The following is a 20459-nucleotide window of genomic DNA, read 5'->3' on the forward strand; positions in this document are numbered from 1 at the left end:
TATACTTATTAGAGAGCGGGATAGCCACAGGGGATTCCTGCACTGACTGCCTGCCCCTTCTAGCGGTCACCCATCTATCTGCCTGCACCTTGGGTGTAACCACTTCTCTAAAATTCCTGTCTATGACGCTTTCTGCCACCTGCATGTTCCTAAGTGCATCCAGTTGCCGCTCCAACTGATCCATGCGGTCTGTGAGGAGCTGCAACTGGGTACACTTCCTGCAGATGTAGTGGCCCGGAACGCTGGAAGCATCACGGACTTCCCACATCTCACAGGTGAAGCACTTCACCCCTCTAACTGTCATTCTTAGCACTAATTAGTTAATTGATATAAAATAAATAAATACTTATTAAATCCTTACTAAATTATGATACACTTCACTATGTGGTCCCTAGTGCTAGATTTCTACAATAAATATTAAATGCTGTCTAAATACAGTAATCTCCTCCCTCTGGTTTAGAAACTCTACTTATTAATTAGTTAATTAGTGTTTTAATCAATTTTTATCAGTTTTATTTTCAAATTCGGTATAGATTCCCTACCAGCCAATCAGGTCACAGCTTTCCTGTGACGTCACTTTTTCAGTTTTTTTCCCCACCCTGCCGAAGCTTCCGAATCGCTAGGTAAGTACTTTATACTGAAACTTACCTTCCCAGCTGCCCCCTGGCTCGCACTCTCACTGCTACCGCTGTTCACTCATAGGGTCCCTGCCTGCTTCTCCTTGTCCTTCTGGTGGTAACCCATTCCCTCTCTGCCTGTACATTTTTAAGCTGCAGGGTGACCATCTCCAGAAACGTGCTATCCACAAAGGTCTCAACCTCACGGATGCCCTGCAGTGACACCAGTCACCGCTGAAGCTCCAAACACCGGAGCGTGAGCTCCAGCAACACTTCCTGCACATGGTCATCCAGGCCACGAGAAGCATCCAGGATTTCCCACATGGCACAGGATGTGCATTCCATGGGGCTGAGGTGCCCTGCCGTGACATTACTTTCTAGACTATTAACTAGAAAGCTTACAAGCTACTGACCAATCGGCTCCTTCCCTGGCTGCGCTCAGTCTCCACCCAGGTCCAGCCCTGCCACCACTGCCGGTGCTTCTCTGGGCTTCCTCTCTTTTCCCCAATTTAACTCCTCATTCACTTGGCTGGGTGCTGTTAGGAACGGAGTTCCAGGATGTTTTGAAACAAAGGTGTAACATTTGCAATTCTCCAGTCCTCTGGAACCACTGCTGTATCGAAGGAGGATCAGAAGAATAGGGCCAGTACCTCCACAATTCCCTCTTTTGCTTCCCTCAGCATCCTTAGATGCATCCTATCCAGTCCTGATGACATATCAATTTTAGTCCAGCCAGCCTTTTTAATGTCTCCTCTTTATCAATTTTTAGACCATCCAGTATTCCAACTACCTCCTCTATGATTTTGGCAACAGGTTCTTCCTTGGTAAAGACAGATGCGGAGTGCTCATTTAGTACCTCAGTCATGCCCTCTGCCTCCATATGTCAGTCTCCTTTTGGTCCCTAATTGGCCATAACCCTCCTCCTACTACCTTTTTACCATTTATTTGCCTATAGACCACTTTTAGATTCCCTTTTATGTTAGCTGCCAGTTTCTTCTCATGCTTTCTCTTTGCTTCTCATTTCTTTTTTCACTTTCCCCCTGAATTTTCAATATTCAGCCTGGTTCACATTGCATTATTAACCTGATATATGTCATAAACACACATTTTCAACTTTATCTCACTCTCTATCTCTTTCATCATCCAGGGAGCACTGGCTTTGGTTACCCGAACTTTGCCTTTTGAGGGGGTACCTCTACTATACCTGGACCATCTCCTTTTTAAAGGCAATCCATTGTTCCATTACAGTTTTGCCTGCCAATCTTTGATTCCAATTTTCCTGGGACAGATTTGTCTTCAACTCACTGAAATTGGCCCTCCTCCAATTACATAATTTTAATTTAGATTAGTTCTTGTCTTTTTCCATAGATAATCTAAGCCTTATGATAGTATGATTACTGTTCCATAAATGTTCCCCTACTGATGCTTGATCTACTTGATCCACCTCGTTACCCAGAACCAGATCCAGCAATGCCTCCTTCTTCATTGGGCTGGAAACATAATGTAGAAAATTCTCCTGAATACACTTCATAAACTCTTCCCCCTTTCTGCCCTTAACACTATTACTATACCAGTATATATTAGAATAACTGAAGTCCCCCATTACCACTACTCCATAGAGTCTTGCACTTCTTTGTACTTTCCTTGCAAATTTTCTCCTCTATAGCTTTCCCACTAGTTGGTGGCCTATAGAATGTGCAATGAAGGTTTACGAGACTGATTCCTGGGATGAGGGGATTATACTATGAGAGGAGATAGGGCTAGGGCTATATATGTGTCTAGAGTCACAGGTAGGCCAGACCCAATAAGGATGGCAGATTTCCTTCCCTAAAGGAAATTAGTGGATCAAATGGGTTTTTCATAACCAGCTGTTAGTTTTGTGATTACCATTACAGGTGACAGCTTTTTAATTGCAAATTTATTTAATCAATTGGTGGCATTTGAGCTCATGTCTCCTGATTATTAGTCCAGACTGTTGGATTACTAGTCCAGCAAAATAACCACTGTGCTACCTTACCCCTTAGTCACCTCAGCCTGACTTTATCCCTTTCGTTGTCCGAAAGATGTAAGGGGGTCAAGGGTTGGAATTCAGATGATTTTCCACATCACCTGCATTCAAAACTCAGGTCAACCAGCTGAGGTGAGCTTGTGGACAGGTACCTTATGTTGAGAGGGTGCTTCACCACACAGAAAACATGTTGCCTGGTAAAGGACGACAGTGCATTTGAAACATCCATGAGCACGGGCCAGAATGATGGGCATTCTCCCCAGTGATGTTGTACCAAGATGGTGGGGCAATGCTGTAAGGGAAACAGTACCAAACTAAGTGAAAGGTGAGCAGTGCTTTCCTCAGCCCTGGTATATAGAAGGTTAAGGGGTGATTTGACTGAAGTTTTTAGAATTTTGAAACAAATTGATAGGATAGAGAGAGAGAAACCTTTTCCTGTTGGTGGGGGAGTTGAGGACAAGGAGACATTGCCTTAAAATCAGAGCCAGGCCATTCAGGAGAGAAGTTAGGAAACACTGCTTCACACAAAGCCAGTAGAATTGTGGATCTCTCTCTCACTAAAAACAAATGATCGCTCAATCAATAATATTAAATCTAAGATTGATGGATTTTCGCTGGACAAGGTTATAAAAGAATATGGAGCCAAGGTGAATGGAGTTAAAATACAGGGGAGGCATAATAGAAAAGACTGGGAAGCTGAATGACCTCCTCCTGTTTCTACATTCCTATAACCATGGTCTGCACTCAGTTGTCATGCTGTGTGTGTACTGTGATAATAAAAGTGCATGTAGTGGATTATAGGAACAGAAATAGGCCATTCAGCCCCTCGAACATGTTCCAACATTCTTCCCATTCTATACTTGAATGAGTGTGAAGATTATATACTGTGTTGAAAGTGTTACGAGTGCTTACTTTTATTGTTAATTTTTTTTTTGAGGACTTGGGTTTTAAAACTGGAAAGGATCCAAAGATGCTGGAACTTTGTGTTTTTTTTAAAGAGGTCATCAGAAGATCTTTTGGACCAAGCTTGGTTTGAAAACAAACAATTACTGGAAGAATCAAGGAGTGCTAAAAATAAGCCCTTACTGGGAGGCACCTGTCTTCAGATAATTATCCAGCAAGGGTTTTTTTTGACTTGGGGAAATTGTTTACAAAGAAGTGACAGGTCAAGATTTATAGAGTTCAGGAGGCTTGACTCCTGTGACATTGTTTTTGGTTTCACATTGGACAGTGAGTTGGTGATACGGACAGGGTTAAAAAGACAGTTGGAAAAACCTTGCCAAGGGAACAAACCTCAACTCAGCTTGTTCTATCTCTTTAAAATAGCCCACCAACTTTTCCATCTTGACATGCAGACCCCCCCCACCTGCCAAGAATGAGGCACATTCATTTTTTTCATATGAACTTTGATTTGGGGTCAAAGTGGTAGCCCCCCCCCCCCCCCCCAGTAGTGAAAGAAAAACTGCATGAGGTCAGAGAGACAGGGCAGTGGCAGAAGATGGTCCCCTGCAGTTTCCCTGAATGTGTAGTGGATCAGGCCATGATCAAACCAGCTCCCCCAGAGGAGACTGCATTGGCACTGTAGGCATATGACCATGAGGTCTGCCTGTCCAAGACTTTCTTTGGGAAGTTAGGAGACCCAACGAGTGAATTAAATAAAGTTTCCCTAGCTGAGGCTCAACGAGCCGACCCAGTGTTTCGAGAGATAACACAGGCTGCCCAGTCTGAAAGTAAAGCAGAGGGAGTCCCTGATTGCTACTATTTAAAGAATGAGGTACTGATGAGGAAATGGAAGTTCTCCTCACAGACCTGAGAGCAAGGGGTGGGTAGTAGTTCACCAGTTAGTGGTGCCACAGAGATACCGGAGAAAAATAATAAGGAGGGCTGTCGAGACTACAGTGGCTGTACATGCCGGTATACGAAAGACCAAAGCCTGCATAAGACAGCAGTTTTACTGGCCAAAACTCCACAAAGATGTGGTGGAGTACTGCAGGAGTTTCCACATGCGCCAGGTTGAGGGGAAACCCCAACCTACAGTGAAACCTACAGCCCTAAATCCTGTACCGGTGTCAGGAGGACCCTCCAGCAGAGGGCTGGTGAACTGTAAGGGACCCCCACTGAGAACAAAAGGGGACAGGCAGGCACAAAGCTGGCAAAAAGTAAGAAAGGGAAGGGGAAAAAGCGACAAAGAGGCAGGTTAGAGGAAATCTGGGAGGAATGCCAGATGCAAACCCCTACTGTCCGACCAGTCAAAGCCTTTGATTGACTCAGCAAAGCACTGAAATAGATTTCAGGATAGACCCACCACTATTGACTTTCCTGAGAAAAAAATCTTCCAACTTAGGGCTAATTAAATCTAACCACCCTCCCTCTCCCCTGTTTGCAGACTTCAGCAGGAACAAAGACCCGATGCGGTCATGGAAATGGGCAAACCGAAGAAAAACTTCCCCCCAAAAAAACACACATTTACTGGGATGCCAAAAAAAACGGGGGGGGGGGGGGGGGGGGCCAATTTTACTAAGTTTTAGGATTTGTAAATGAATGAGAGAAATACATTTTTTTTCTATATCTTATATTGTCTCTCAACCCTTTTAATGAAATGCGCTTTCCACAAACCACATTTCATTCCCCTGGGTGTGGAGGTGTCATGCAGACCCCCCCACCTGCCAGAATGAGGCACATTAAGTTTGCCACATGAACATTGATTTGAAAACTGTTGCTGAAGAAAGGACTTTTTCAAAAAACATTCACCAGGCCCTTGGCTGGAAAGACATTTGCATATTATCAAACAGTGCTTGTGGAGACAAAGGGGTTACTTCCCTTATCCAACTTACCCCACAATCGACTTTGAGCACCAGACATTGAAGATGAGGGAGCTCAAATTTCAGGATGACTGCTGGATTTTCAGAATTGTGCAAAGAGTTTTGAATAAAAACACTGTTTGCTCCTGGAGTGAGAAGACCTCTCCTGTCTTTCTCACGGAACTCCAAATCCACTGAAGACACATGAACCCCAAGAGAGAAAGGTCTCCTACAGCAAACAAAGTTTAAGAAGAATACTGGGCCCCAAAGAGCAAGACCGACCAGCAATCAAGGGTTCTGCAGTGAGTTCGAAGAACCGTGTTACGATTAGGGGAGAAAGGTGTCTAGGGTTCCCTCTCAGCCTTTACCTGCTCTTACCATAACAGGGTTTAATTTTAAACATACCGTGTTTCGAGCTCCCCCTTGATGATTCATTGTTCGCAGCTTTCCATTTATAAGACAAAGAAACCTTATTTTTCTGAGGTTTAAAAACAGGATTTCTTAGGTTTAAAGATTCATCGAGCTCACTGTAGAGTGCTTGATTGTAGAGTCATACAGCACAGAAACAGGCCCTTCGGCCCATTGTGTCTGTGCCGGCCATCAAGCACCTACCTATTCTAATCCCATTTTCCAGCACTTGGCCCATAACCTTGTATGCTATTGCACTTCAAGTGCTCATCTAAATACTTCTTAAATGTTGTGAGGGTTCCTGCCTCGACCACCTCTTCAGGCAGTGTGTTCCAGATTCCAACCACCCTCTGAGTGAAAATTTTTTTCCTCAAATCCCCTCTAAACCTCCTGCCCCTTACCTTAATTCTATGCCCCCTGGTTATTGACCCCTCCGATAAGGGAAAAAGTTTCTTCCTATCTAATCTATCAATGCTCCTCAGAACTTTGTCTACCTCAATCATGTCCCCCCTCAGCCTTCTCTGCACTGAGGAAAACAACCCTAGCCTTTTCAGTCTCTCTTCATAGCTGAAATGCTCCAGCCCAGGCAACATCCTGGTGAATCTCTTCTGCACCCTCTCCAGTGCACTCACATCCTTCCCATAGTGTGGTGACCAGAACTGTACACAGTACTCCAGCTGTGGCCTAACTAGCATTTTATATAGTTCCATCATAATCTCCCTGCTCTTATATTCTATTCCTCGGCTAGTAAAGGCAAGTATCCCATATGCCTTCCTAACCACCTTATCTACCAGTGCTGCTGCCTTCAGTGATCTATGGATAAGTACACCAAGGTGCCTCTGACCCTCTGTACTTCCTATGTTCCTACCATCCATTGTATATTCCCTTGCCTTGTTAGTCCTCCCAAAATGCATCACCTCACACTTCTCAGGATTAAATTCCATTTGCCACTGCTCCGCCCATCTTACCAGCCCATCTATATTGTCCTGTAATTTAAGGCTTTCCTCCTCACTATTTACGACCTCACCAATTTTCGTGTCATCTGCGAACTTACTGATCATACCTCCTATATTCACGTCTAAATCATTAAAGTACACTACAAACAGCTAGGGGCACAGCAACGAACCCTACGGTACACCACTGGTCACAGGCTTCCACTCGCAGAAACAACCCTCAACCATCACCCTCTGCCTCCTGCCACTAAGCCAATTTTGGATCCAATTTGCCAAATTGCCCTGGATCCCATGAGCTCTTACCTTCTTAACCAATCTGCCATGTGGGACCTTATCAAAAGCCTTACTGAAGTCCATGTAGACTACATCAACTGCTTTACCCTCATCTACACATCTAGTCACCACCTCAAAAAATTCAATCAAGTAGATTAGACACGATCTCCCCCTGACAAAGCCATGCTGACTATCCCAGATTAATCCCTGCCTCTCCAAGTGGAGATTAATCTCGTCCCTCAGAATGTTTTCCAATAGTTTCCCAACCACTGATGTTAGACTCACCGGCCTGTAATTACCTGGTTTATCCTTGCTACCCTTCTTGAATAATGGTACCACATTTGCTGTCCTCCAGTTCTCTGGTATCTCTCCTGTGGCCAGAGAGAATTTGAAAATTTGTGTCAGAGCCCCTGCTATCACCTCCCTTGCCTCACATAACAGCCTGGGAGCATCTCATCTGGGCCTGGGGAATTATCCACTTTTAAGCCCACTAAAACAGCTAATACTTCCTCCCTTTCAATGCTAATATGTTCAAGTTTATCACAATCCCCCTCCCTGATCTCTACACCTACATCGTCCTTCTCCATAGTGAACACAGATGAAAAGTAATCATTTAACACCTCACCTATGTCCTCCGGCACCACACACAGATTGCCACTTTGGTTCCTAATGGGTCCTACTCTTTCCCTGGTTATCCTCTTGCCCTTAATATACTTATAAAATGCCTTAGGATTTTCCTTTATCTTGCCCACCAGTGTTTTTTCATGTCCCCTCTTTGCTCTCCTAATTACATTTTTAAGTACCCCCCTACACTTTCTATACTCCTCTAGTGCCTCCGCTGTTTTCAGCGCTCTGAATCTTCCATCAGCCTCGTTTCTTTTCCTGATCCAATCCTCTATATCCCTTGACATCCAGGGTTCCCTGCACTTATTGGTCCTACCCTTCACCTTAACGAGTATATGTTGGCTCTGAACTCTTGCTATTTCCTCTTTGAATGACTCCCACTGGTCTGATGTAGACTTTCCAACAAGTAGCTACTCCCAGTCCACTTTGACCAGATCCTGTTTTATCATACTGAAATCAACCTTCCCCCAATTCAGTTCTTTTATTTGCAGTCCATCTTTGTCCTTCACCACAACTGCATTAAATCTTACAGAGTTATGGTCACTATCCCTGAAGTGCTCCCCCACTGACACTTCTACCACTTTTCCAGCTTCGTTGGCTAGGATTAGGTCCAGTACTGCCCCTTCTCTTGTAGGACTTTCTGTGTACTGGCTTAAAAAGCTCTCCTGTATGCATTTTAAGAAAACACTCCCTTGAAGCTTTTTGAAATAGACTACCCCAGCTGATATTTTGTTTGCACTGGAGTGCTGACTTGGGTTGCATTAGAGTGCGATAGTGGAAGTTTGGTAACTGAGGAAGTTTGGTGAGGAGGGAGTGAGGAGCTCCTTTCATTTCCTACCTGTCCTCAGAGTGAGGGGAGCCAAGAGCTTCCAAAGAGCACAGCTGACTGGGAGAAGACTCGGAGGGCGGAGTTCCAGACCGGTAAGTATAAAAAACTTACCTCTGGTAAAAAAAACTGAGTGACGTCACAGGAAAGCTGTGACATGATTGGCTGGTAGGGAATTTTTACTGAATTTGAAAATAAAACATAGATAAAAATTGATTAAAACTCTAATTAACCACCTCCTCTTTTATCCCCTCCCCTATCATGCCTGAAGATTCTATATCCTGGAATACTGAGCTGCCAGTCCTGCCCCTCCCTCAACCATATCTCTGTGATAGCAATAATATCATATTCCCATATTCAATGCCCTCAATTCATCTGCCTTACTAGTAAGACTCCTTGCGTTAAAATAGATGCAATCCAGCCTTGCATTTTTCACTTGTGCCTTATCAGGTCGATATTTGTTCTGCCTTCCAGACTGACACTTTTTCTCTCCTATATTTGACTGTGCATCACCCCCTACTGGACCTCCACTCTGTATCCCATCCCCCTGCCAAATTATTTTAAACCCCCCCAACAGCACTAGCAAACCTCTCAGCAAGGATGTTGGTCCCGTTCCGGTTCAGGTGCAACTCGTCCATCTTGTACTGGTCCCACCTTTGCCAGAAACAGTCCCAGTGATCCAGGAAACTAAAGTCCTCCCTCCTGCAGCATCTCCTCAGCCACGTATTTATATGCTCTATCCTCCTATTCCGATACTCACTAGCACGTGGCACCGGGAGTAATCCAGAGATTACAACCTTTGAGGTCCTGCTTTTTAATCTGCTACCTTGCTCCCTAAATTCTTGTTGCAGGACCTCATCCCTCTTTCTACCTATGTCGTTGGTACCAATGGTACTACCTCTGACTGTTCACCCTCCCTCTTTAGAGTGTCCTGCAGCCGCTCCATGACATCCTTGACCCTAGCACCAGGGAGGCAACATACCATCCTAGAGTCATGTTTGCGGCCACAGAAACACCTACCTGTACCCCTTATGATAGAACCCCCTATCACTATAGCTCTCCCACTCCTTTTCCTCCCCTCCTGTGCAGCTGAGCCACCCTTGGTGCCACAGACCTGGCTCTTGCTGCATTCCCCTGAGAAGCCATCTCCCCCAACAGTATCCAAAGCAGAAAATCTGTTAGATAGGGAGATGGACCCAGGGGACTCCTGCAGTACCTGCCTAGTTCTTCTACTCTGCCTGGCGGTCACCCATTCTCTTTCTGTCTGAGCAGTCTTTACCTGCGGTGTGACCACTTCCCTGTATGTGCTATCCACGATGATCTCAGACGTGCAGATGCTCCACAATGTCTTCAGCCGCCGTTCCAGATCCGAAACACAGATTTCGAGTAGCTGCAGCTGGAGACACTACCTGCACATGTGTTCCCCCTGGACACTGGAAGGGTTCCTGACTTCCTACATTGCACAGGAGGAGCACTCCATGTTGCCGAGCTGTCCTGCCATGACTTACCCTTAATTTATCCCCTTAAATTACCCAAAAATTAGATTATTTACACTAGGGACCTTGATTTCCTTAAAAAAACACTACTTACTATATTAAAAAAAAACTTTCCCTTTACTTTATTTACTTACTCAGCTATTTCGAGTTATTCCCTAACAGCAGAGACTCAGCAACCAATCACTTTGCAGCTTTCCTGTGACGTCTCTGTTGGCTTTTTTTTTTCAAAACTCTGGCGTGCTTGAAGAGATCTGACTGCTCTCCGCTCCTGAAGGTAAGTGTAGGCCCCGAGCCTCACGCTGAATTTATCCGCTTCCGGTTCTCAGTGTTTCCACACAGGTCCATCTGCTCTCCGCTCCTGAAGGTCGATCTTGCTTTTCGCTGCAGCCCAGTATTCTTCTTAAACCTTGTTTGCTATAGGAGACTTTTCTCTCTTGGGGTTCATGTGTCTTCAGTGGATTCAGAGGTTGTGAGAAAGAGATGGGAGCAGACAGGAGAGATCTTCTCAGTCCAGAAGCAAACAGACACTCTCTCTCAGTTCAAACTGTTTGTACAATTCAGAAAAACTCAGGTTGCCAAGCAGGTTAGTCATGTGACTGGTCTGACTGGTCTGACCACGTCTTGGATTACAGCAATCTCTGGAATGCTCCTCTTACACACAATACCTGGTGATCAAGGTCCATTGTGAGTTGAATGTGTCAGGGAATGGTCCATTGTCCTTCCAATCACCTTCTGTTAATAAGCAAATGTCTTTTCCAGCCAAAGCTGATCTGTTTACCAAGTCCTTTCTTCACTCCAGTAACAGTTTAAAATTAATGTTCATGACAAAATTAAAGCGCCTCATTCTTGGCAGGGGGGTGCCTAGCAGGACACCTCCACATCCAGCGGAATGAAATGCGATTTGAGAAAAGCACATTTCGTTAAAAAGGTTGAGAGAAAAAGGTAAGATACAGAAAAAAACATGCATTTCTGTCATTCATTCCCATTCATTCATAAATCCTAAAACTTATTACCGCCTGTCTTCTCTTGGTGCCAGTGCTGCTTTAATTGCCCCCTTTTTTGGCATCCCAATAAACATGTGGTTCTTTTTTATTGGTAAGTTTCTCTTCCATTTGCCCATTTCAATGGCTGCCTAGTGTCTTTGTTCCTGCTGAGGTAATTTTTTTTAACAAGAGTCAGTAGTGGGCATATCTATCCTGAACTCTCTTTCAGTGCTTTTCTGAGTCATGCAAAGGCTTTTGACTTCAGGGATGGATGGTTCGCTTTTTCTCTGACTGTGGGGGAAGAATCTTCGTTAAACTCCTCTTTGTCCCAGAGGACACTCCTGCCTGCAGGTATTTGTGCAGACTCTATTGCACTCCCATGTGGCACTTCAACTAGGTGAGGCAACACTCTCACAGTTTCTCTGGCCCCGAGAGATCTTTCTTTGTCTATGCATGTTCTTGTAAATGCTGTTAGTAACTCTGGTGGGATGCGTCTAGTGTCTGCATTCATGTAGGAGGATGTGGGGTCTAACTTTTCACATTTTTCGGGGTTGGCTGACCGGACAGTAGGGGTTTGCATCCAGGATTCCGCCCATACTTCCTTTAACCTGCCCTCTTGGTCACTTTTTCCCCTTCTCTGTTTCACCTTTTGACAGCCTTGTGCCTGCTTGTCCCTTTTTGTTCTTGGTGGGGGTCCCTTACAGTTCACCAGCCCTCTGCTGGAGGGCCCTCCTAACACTGGTACAGGACGTAGGGGTGCAGGTTTCACTGTAGGTTGGGGTTTCCCCTCAACCTGCCACATGTGGTAACTCCTGCAGTACTCCACCACATCTTTATGGAGTTTTGGCCAGTCAAACTGCTGTCTTATGCAGGCTTTGGTCTTTCGTATACCGGCATGTACAGTTACTGTAGTCTCGTGGGCCCTTCTGAATATTTCTCCCCGGTACCTCTGTGGCACCACTAACTGGTGAACTCCTGTTCACTCCTTGTCCTCAGGTCTGTGAGGAGAACTCCATTTCCTCATCAGCACCTCATTCTTTAAATAGTAACAATCAGGGACTCCCTCTGCTTCACTTTCAGACTGGGCAGCCTGTGCTAACTCGCGCAACACTGGGTCGGCTCGCTGAGCCTCAGTTAGGGAAAATCCATTTAATTTATCCCTGGGGTCTCCAAACTTTCCAAAGAAAGTCTCAGACAGACAGACCTGGTCATTTGCCTGCAGTGCCAATGCAGTCTCCTCTGGGGGAGCTGGTTTGATCATGGCCTGATTCACTACACATTCAGGGAAACTGCAGGGGACCATCTTCTGCCACTGCCCTGTCTCTCTGACCTCCTGAGGTCTTTCTGTCACTACTGGAAGGATTACCACCTTCATCCCGCCAGATCTTTACCGAGGAGGAGTTCTACCCCGTCCACAGGCAAACTAGGGGCAATCCCTATGGTTACTGGTCCCGAAACTAGGTCACACTCCAGGTACACCCAGTGTACAGGTACAGGCATACACTGCCCTCCAATATCATTCACCACCATTTGGTGTTCACTGCACTCTCTGGGGGAAAGGTCAAGCCTTTTCCCAGTAAAAGGATCTAGTGTCCCTGAGACTCACCATGGGCTTTCCTGCCCCACTCGAGGGGTATGAGGCTACTCTCCCTTCAGACACAAAACCCTGATAACCCTCAGGAACCCCATTAAATTTTCCTGCACTTGCAGCAGTAGACTTCCTGGGTCTCACTCTTACTGCATGTAAAACCACAGCTTGTTCTGTTGTGCTTTCCATTACCTTCCCTTCTTCACTGAGCACCTGTGCCCTGATTAACCCTGGAGGTTTTCCCTTTTGTTTCCATGCAGTCGGCTCTTAAATGCCCTGCTTTATTACAATGGAAGCACACAGGTCTCCGGGTCTCACTCTTGCTCCCAGCACCTTCCTTTTTGGCTAGAGGAGGACCCCCTGTGTCTCCTGCTTTCCTTTCTCTCCCAGGACTGCTTGGGCTCCTATCATCTTCCCACCCTTTGTCCCTTTTGGATTTGTAGGGGGGACTAGGAAAGGTTCTCCCCTGGGAAAACGACTGAGAAATTAAAGCAAACTCATCAGCCAGCTTCTGCTCCTCTCCATGGGTCTTTATGGAGAATGGGAGAGAGTGTTTAAATTCCTCTAATAGAATTACTTCTCTAAGATTCTCATATCTGAACTACACTTTAAGAGCCCTCAGCCACTGGTTAAAAGCCAGCTGCTTACTTCTTTCAAAGTCCAGATAAGTTTGATTAGCTTGCTTTTTGACAGTTCTAAACTTTTGGCCATAGGCTTCGGGTACTAATTCATATGCCTCGACGATAGCATTTTTGGTCAGTTCATAATTTGATGAACTCTCATCTGGGAACAGGGAATAAACCTCATGGGCTTTTCCAGTTAGCTTGCTGTGAATTCCAAACATTCACCACCCTCTAAGTAAAGAAATTCCTCCTCATCTCAGTCTTAAATGGCCTACCCCTTATTCTGAGACTGTGTCCCCTGGTTCTAGACTCACCAGCCAGGGGAAACATCCTATCTACATCCACCCTGTCATGCCCTGTAAAAATGTTGTAAGTTTCAGTGAGATCATCTCTCATTCTTCGAATCTCGAGAATACAGGCTCAGTTCCTGCAATCTCTCCTCATAAGACAATTCCGCCATCCCAGGGATTAGTCTGGTGAACCTCAGTTGCACTCCCTCCATAGCAAGTATATCCTTCCTTACACAAGGAGACCAAAACTGTACACAATACTCCTGGTGTGGTCTCACCAAGACTCTATACAATTGCAGCAAGACTTCTTTACTCCTGTACTTAAAACCCCTTGCGATGAAAGCCAACATACCATTTGTCTTCCTAATTGCTTGCTGCACCTGCGTGCTAGCTTTTAGTGACTCATGAACATGGACACCCAGGTCCCTTTGGCCATCAACACTCCCAAACCTCTCACCATTTAAGAAATACTCTGTCTTTGTTTTTTTCTACCAAAGTCGATCACTTCACACTTATTCACATTATGTTCCATCTGCCGTGTTCTTGCCCATTCACTTAGCCTGTTCAGGTCCCCTTGAAGCCTCCTTGCATCCTCCTCACAACTTAGATTCCCACCTAGTTTTGTGTCATCAGCAAATTTGGAAATATTACATTCAGTCCCCACATCCAAATCATTTATATATATTTATATAGTTTTGTATAAATAATTTATCTAGTTTCACTGAGCAGCAGAGCTAGGAAAAGCTGGAACTGGTGGAAATGATGAGTTTGTGAGTCTGAAGAGGTTCAATCCTGATTTCCCTTTTGTGGAGAGACTGGAGAAGCTGGTGGTGTTTTCCTTCAAGCAGAAAAGGTTAAGAGGAGATTTGATCGAGGTATTCAAAATCATGAGTGGTTTTGATGGAATAAATAAGGAAAAGCTATTTCCACTGGCAGGACGGTCAGTAACGAGAGGACACAGATTTAAGATAATTGGCAAAGGAACCAGAGGGGAAGATGAGGAGAAATTGTTTTACACAGCGAGTTGTTGTGATCTGGAATGTGCTGCCTGAAAGGGCGGTGGAAGCAGATTCAATAGTAACTTTCAAAAGGAATTGGATAAATAGTTGAAAAGGAAAAATTTACAGGGCCATGTGGAAAGAATGGGAGGAGTGGGACTGATTGGATAGCTTAGGCACGATGGGCCGAATAATACAATTAAAAAGTTGTTAACTTTCCCACAAAATTAAAATTTTGCTTAATGCAATCATAATTCATTATGATTAATAATTCAATATGATAATGATTATAATGAAGTTCTTTAGTTGTACGGCTGAGGCTAAATTAATACTTATGATGAAATGATAACTGTGAGCCAGTGAAACAGTGGGAGGGATTAGACTCTGTTCCAGCGTGATTTAAATAGCACAGATCTGATTGACTTATTCTATCGAGACCCACCTCTTAATTATTGTCTTGGCTTTGGTCCTTGCAGTTTTCTGTTGAAGCTGTCTTTTATAAGACATGGGGGATGCAGCATGCCTGTAATTACTGCATCAGCAGCAATGTTCTCAAACAGTACGAAACACCTACATCGAGATGCCAAACTCCCTCCCATACAGTGAATTGCCTTGAAGTGCATTCACTGCTGTAATGTAAAAGAAAGAACTGAATTCAATATCACACCTTTCATGACCTCAGCATATCCAAATGCATTTCACAGCCAATGAAGTGCTTTTGAAGTGCAGTCATTGTAGCAATGTAGAGAAACATTGCATTAATTTTCACACAGCAAGCTCCCACACACAGCAATGTGATAATGACCCGATCATGTGTTTTTTTTAAAGTGCTGTTGCTTGAACTATTAAATATTGGACCTGAACACTAAGGAGAGCTTCCCTGCTGTTATTTGAATAGCACCATGGGATCTTTTACATCCACCTGAGAGGCAGAGAGGGCCTCGATTTAGCGTCTCATCTGAAAGACTGCACAATCAACAGTGCAGCAGTCCTTTTGTACTGCACTGGGCGACTCAGCCTAGATTATGTGTTCAAGTCTCTGGAGTGAGTCTTGAACCCACAATCTCTTGACTCAGAGAAGAGAGAGCTACCCGCTAAACCACAACTGACATCCTGTGCCAGTGCAGCAGCAATTTTACAGGCAAGATTCTAAAACAGCCTCAAGATGAATAACCATTTTAAGTCCTCTTGTGCATCGCCCCTCCCTCATTACACTATTGGTAGCCATGCCTTCACCCATTTAGATCAAGCCTTCTAGAATTTTCTCCCTAAACCTTTCTCTCTCTCTCCACCTTCCTCTATATCTTTTTGACAACTCTCCTGTAAAGTATCTATGTTATAGTTGCTATATAAATGTAAGTTGTTGTAAACATTGTCCCGTACACCTCCTTACTCTTCTTCAGACAGTGTCATAATGGCCTTTAATACCCATCTGAATCATCAGAACACATAGATCGCACAATTACCCTGGAGATCAGCTCCTCTGATAATGCAGCACTCCTTCAGTATGCCACTGACATGTTGGTCAGATTAATGGGGTTTAAACTCATGCCCTGGATGATTCAAAGGCAATGGGTTTTAACAACGAAGCTAAGATAACAACCTTAAACACATAGACCCCTCATCCTCGACAGAACTGTTGCTGTTTGGGTCTTTTTCAATCTATTTTCCTTAATTAGTTTGGCTCTCATTTCTTAGATTGCATAAATTTGGCTTGTATTCCATTGAGTTTAGAAGTTTGAGGAGTGATCAAATTGAGTTGTTCAAATGATAAAAGAATTGGATAGGGCAGATAAAGAGAAACTATTTCTTCTGGTGGGGGAATCCAGAATAAGAGGGCACAATCTTAACATTAAAACCAGACTATTCAAGCGTGGAATACCAACTAGAAGGACAAGGGCAGCAAATGCATGGGAACACCACCACCTGCAAGTTCCCCTCCAAGTCACACACCATACTGACTTGGAACTATATCATCGTTCCTTCACTGTCGCTGGGTCAAAATCCCTTCCTAACAGCACTGTGGGTGTACCTAACCCACATGGACTGCAGCGGTTCAAGAAGGCAGCTCACCACCACCTTCTCAAGGGCAATTAGGGATGGGCAATAAATGCTGGCCTGGCCAGCGATGCCTAAATCCCATGAATGAATAAAAAAATGAATCAGGGAGCACTTCTTCACTCAAAGGGGAATGCTAGGGATGTATATACACACATTTGCATTCAGAGGGTGGAATTCAGTGAGGCTATTCAGAGCGGAATGGAGACGTTGGGGGGCTGGAGAGCAGTGACTGACGTGCCTGCCCAGAAATCCAACATTGTGATATTGGTTCCGATTTAGTCAGCAGTGGGAAAGCTCCAAGGCTGCGTCACCACCCTGACATGACGGGATTGCAATTGGAATTGTTGAACAGGTCATTGTTAAACATTAGCATGATCATGATTCAATGCGGGGTTTGAAATTAAGTGAATTAGGTGAGCCTTGTGTGCTTTCGGATCCTCAGCCATGGAAAAGTGGCAGCAGTGAGGCGAGGCCTCAGTGCCGCAATGGGAAGGCAGCCATGGGGAGCAGTGGATAGGGGAAGAGGGGAAGAGGGGGGAAGCAGAGCACATTGTCGGCCAGCAGTGCTGTCCACTCTGCACAGGTGGGCTTGGTCTTGGGTGAGAGGCTCCGGTGGTCATTCTACTGGGTGACAGGGTCGGGTAGCCATACGACTGGGTGCTGGGCTGGCTCTCAGCAATGGTGGGCACTGAGGGCCATTAGTGCATAAGCCAAGGGGAGGAGCAAAGGCCAAGATGCCAAAGCAAGTTCGCCTCTGCAAGGGCAGCACTCTGGAGGCCTACTGATCAGCTGGTATGGCTCTCATATACACTATCTTTTTGAACCCCCATTGTATGATGCAGTGTCTCCGATAGCGGGAGGGCCACGAGGCAGCTGCGCCTGCCCATGAAGTTCCATGATAAGAGCAGCAGCAGTCGCCCATGCCAAGAAGGGCCCAACTGTGCCAGAGAGTGTACTGGATTCAACTCAACTACCCCCAAATGCCTGAGTGGCATTGTCACCAAAGACTACAGCTTTCCAGGGAGGCCCGTGACTTATGCACCCTGCTGCAGGACAAGTTGTGACCCATGGGATTCGGTCACCCCTATGCCAGTGACCCTGAAGAGCACCATGGCACTCAACGTTTACATGTCTGGATCTTTTCAGGGATCCACCAGGGACATGTGTGGTGTCTGCCATGCAGCTGCATCGAGGAGGTGACCAATGCCCTGTTCAAGAGGGCTGGCGACTATGCGCGGTACTGGACTGATCCTGACAGTCAGGCCGAGAGGGCCATTGAATTCGGGGCCATTGCTGGATTCCCCCAGGCGCAGGGTGTGATAGATTATACACACGTGACCATCAAGGCTCCAATGGACCAGCCAACCGCCTTCATCAACAGGAAGGGCTTTCATTCCGACAACGTTCAACTGGTCTGCACCAAAAGTGTTTCCTGCAGGTGTGTGCCTACCTCCCGGGAAGCAACCACAATGTCTACATACTTTGATAGTCCCAGCTTTACACGCCCCCGACTCACCTTCAGGGATGAATTCTCAGGGACAAGGGCTACCCATTGAAGACCTGGCTACAGACACCTGTGAGGAATCCTCGCACTGCAGCAGAGGAGAGGTACAGCAATTGCCACGGCTCCATCCGAGCATGCAATAGACAGAGCTAAGTGATCCCAGAACCAACAGATCAGATCTAAGCTCTGCAGTCCTGCTATATCCAGTCATGAATGGTGGTGGACAATTAAACAACTAACAGGAGGAGGAGACTCCACAAATATCATCCCCTGCTGGCTTTCCTACATGACTCCTCTCCACGTGTACTCTGAGAGGATGTCATTGGGCTGAGCTGTGGGAGAAGGTGACCTGTTGCCGAGATGCAGCCATGTATCTGCCAGGATGTGGTGATTCCTACCCCCTTGCCATTGCCTTTGTGGTGACTCCGTCCCCTTGTGGCGCTGACTCTCGTGTAGCCACAAGCAAGCCCCAAAGAGGAGAGAGGTATGGAAGCACTCACCTTGCCAGAATGAAGCAGGACTCTCTTCCTCACTGGACCCAGTTGTGTTGGGTGACCCCACGGGTTGCTGATCTCCTCTACGGTTGCCATCCTGGCTCGCTTGGTCAGGCGGGAGGACCTCTTCTTGCCATCCCTTGGAAAGAGGACCTCCCGCCTTTCCCTTGCAATCTGGAGGAGAAACTCTAGGGAAATATTGTTAAAACATGTGGGGTCTTGCCTCAGTCATCATGTCCAGTCACTCCTGCTGTGTGCCAACGATCATCTTTCTCCCGGGAGGGTGGGGTTCAGGATTTCCAACAGCTGCTCACTGGATCCACCAGTAATGCAGAATCAGTGATTCAGTAAAAGTCAGCATTACACGCAGGCCTGGCTGTGCTGTAAATATGGAGTCAGCAACTGCATTACTGTCACCTGACACTGCATTCCCTGCCTCAGAGCCTGCCCCTGTCGCGTGATTGAATGGGCCCCGCGCCTCAATTATGTAAAGTGGCCGCCCGCCACGGGATTGCGGTCGGCTGGCCGCACGTGTCACAGGCGGCGACAACACCCATTCCTCGGTCTGCCATAAGGTCCTGCAACAGGCTCACTAAATTCAGCCCATACACTCACATGAGAACAAATATCCAAACACACATATACACACTCACGTGCAAAGGTGTATATGCACATAGAACAACGACTTGCGTTTATGTACTGCCTTTAACTCAGTAAAATTGTGCAAGGTGCTTCACAGGAACATTATCAAACAAAATTTGATTCCCAGCCATATAGGGTCATTATAAGAAAATATTAGGACCGGTGACCAAAAATTTGGTCAAAGAGGTAGACTTTCAGGAGCGGATTATAGGTGGAAAGAGAGGAAGAGAGATGGAGAGGTTGAGGGAGGGAATTCCGGATCTTAGGGCCTCAGCAGCTGAAAGCACAGCCATTAAAATCGGGAATGTGCAAGAGGCCAGAACTAGAGGAGCACAGATATCTTGCAGGGTTGTAGGGCTGGAGGAGATTACAGAGATAGGGAGGGGCGAGGCTATGGAGGGGTTTGAAAACAGGACGAGAATTTTAAAATCGAGGCATTACCGAAGCAGCAGCCAACGTAGATCAGTGAGGCCGGGATGATGGGCAAACCGGAATTGGTGCCAATTAAGATACAGGCAACAGAATTCTGGATGAGCTCATTTACCAAGGTGGAGGATGGGAGCTCGGCCAGGAATGCATTGGAATAATCCAGCCTAGAGATAACAAAGGCACCGTTAAGGTTTCAGCATACATGTGTGAGCACATCGATAAGGTTGTACACTGACACATTTCAAAACCCCTGTACTGGCTGAGATCAGCTAACTCAGCCTGGAAAGCTCATGCAGCAAGTATCATAGATTCATGGTTACAGCACATGTAACCAAGGTCATTCGGCCCATCATGTCCATGCCAGCTCTCTATATAAGCAATTCAGCTAGTCCCACTCCCCACCCTTTCGCTGTAGCTCTGCAAATGTTTTCCCTTCATTGGTTTATCCAACGATGTATTATAAATCCACAAGTGAATCTGCCTCCACCATACTCTCAGGCAGTGCATTTCAGATCCTAACCACTCACTGCGTAAAATGGTTTTTCCTCATGTCACCTCTGGTTCTTTTGCCAATTACTTTAAATCAGTGCCCTCTGGATCTTGACCCTTCCAATAGGAACAGTTTCTCCTGATCCACTCTGTCCAGACCCCTCATGATTTTGAACACCTCTATCAAATCTCTTCTCAACCTGCTCTTCTCCAAGGAGAATAATCCCAGCTTCTCCAATCTATCCACATAACTGACACAGTGGTATACAGTCGGCAGGGAGTAGCCCTCATCCCAGAAACCATTCTCATAAAGCTTTTCTGCACGTTCTTTAAAGACATCATGTCCTTCCTA

The sequence above is a fragment of the Heterodontus francisci genome, chromosome 10 (assembly GCF_036365525.1).
Source record: "Heterodontus francisci isolate sHetFra1 chromosome 10, sHetFra1.hap1, whole genome shotgun sequence".
Classification (NCBI taxonomy): domain Eukaryota; kingdom Metazoa; phylum Chordata; class Chondrichthyes; order Heterodontiformes; family Heterodontidae; genus Heterodontus; species Heterodontus francisci.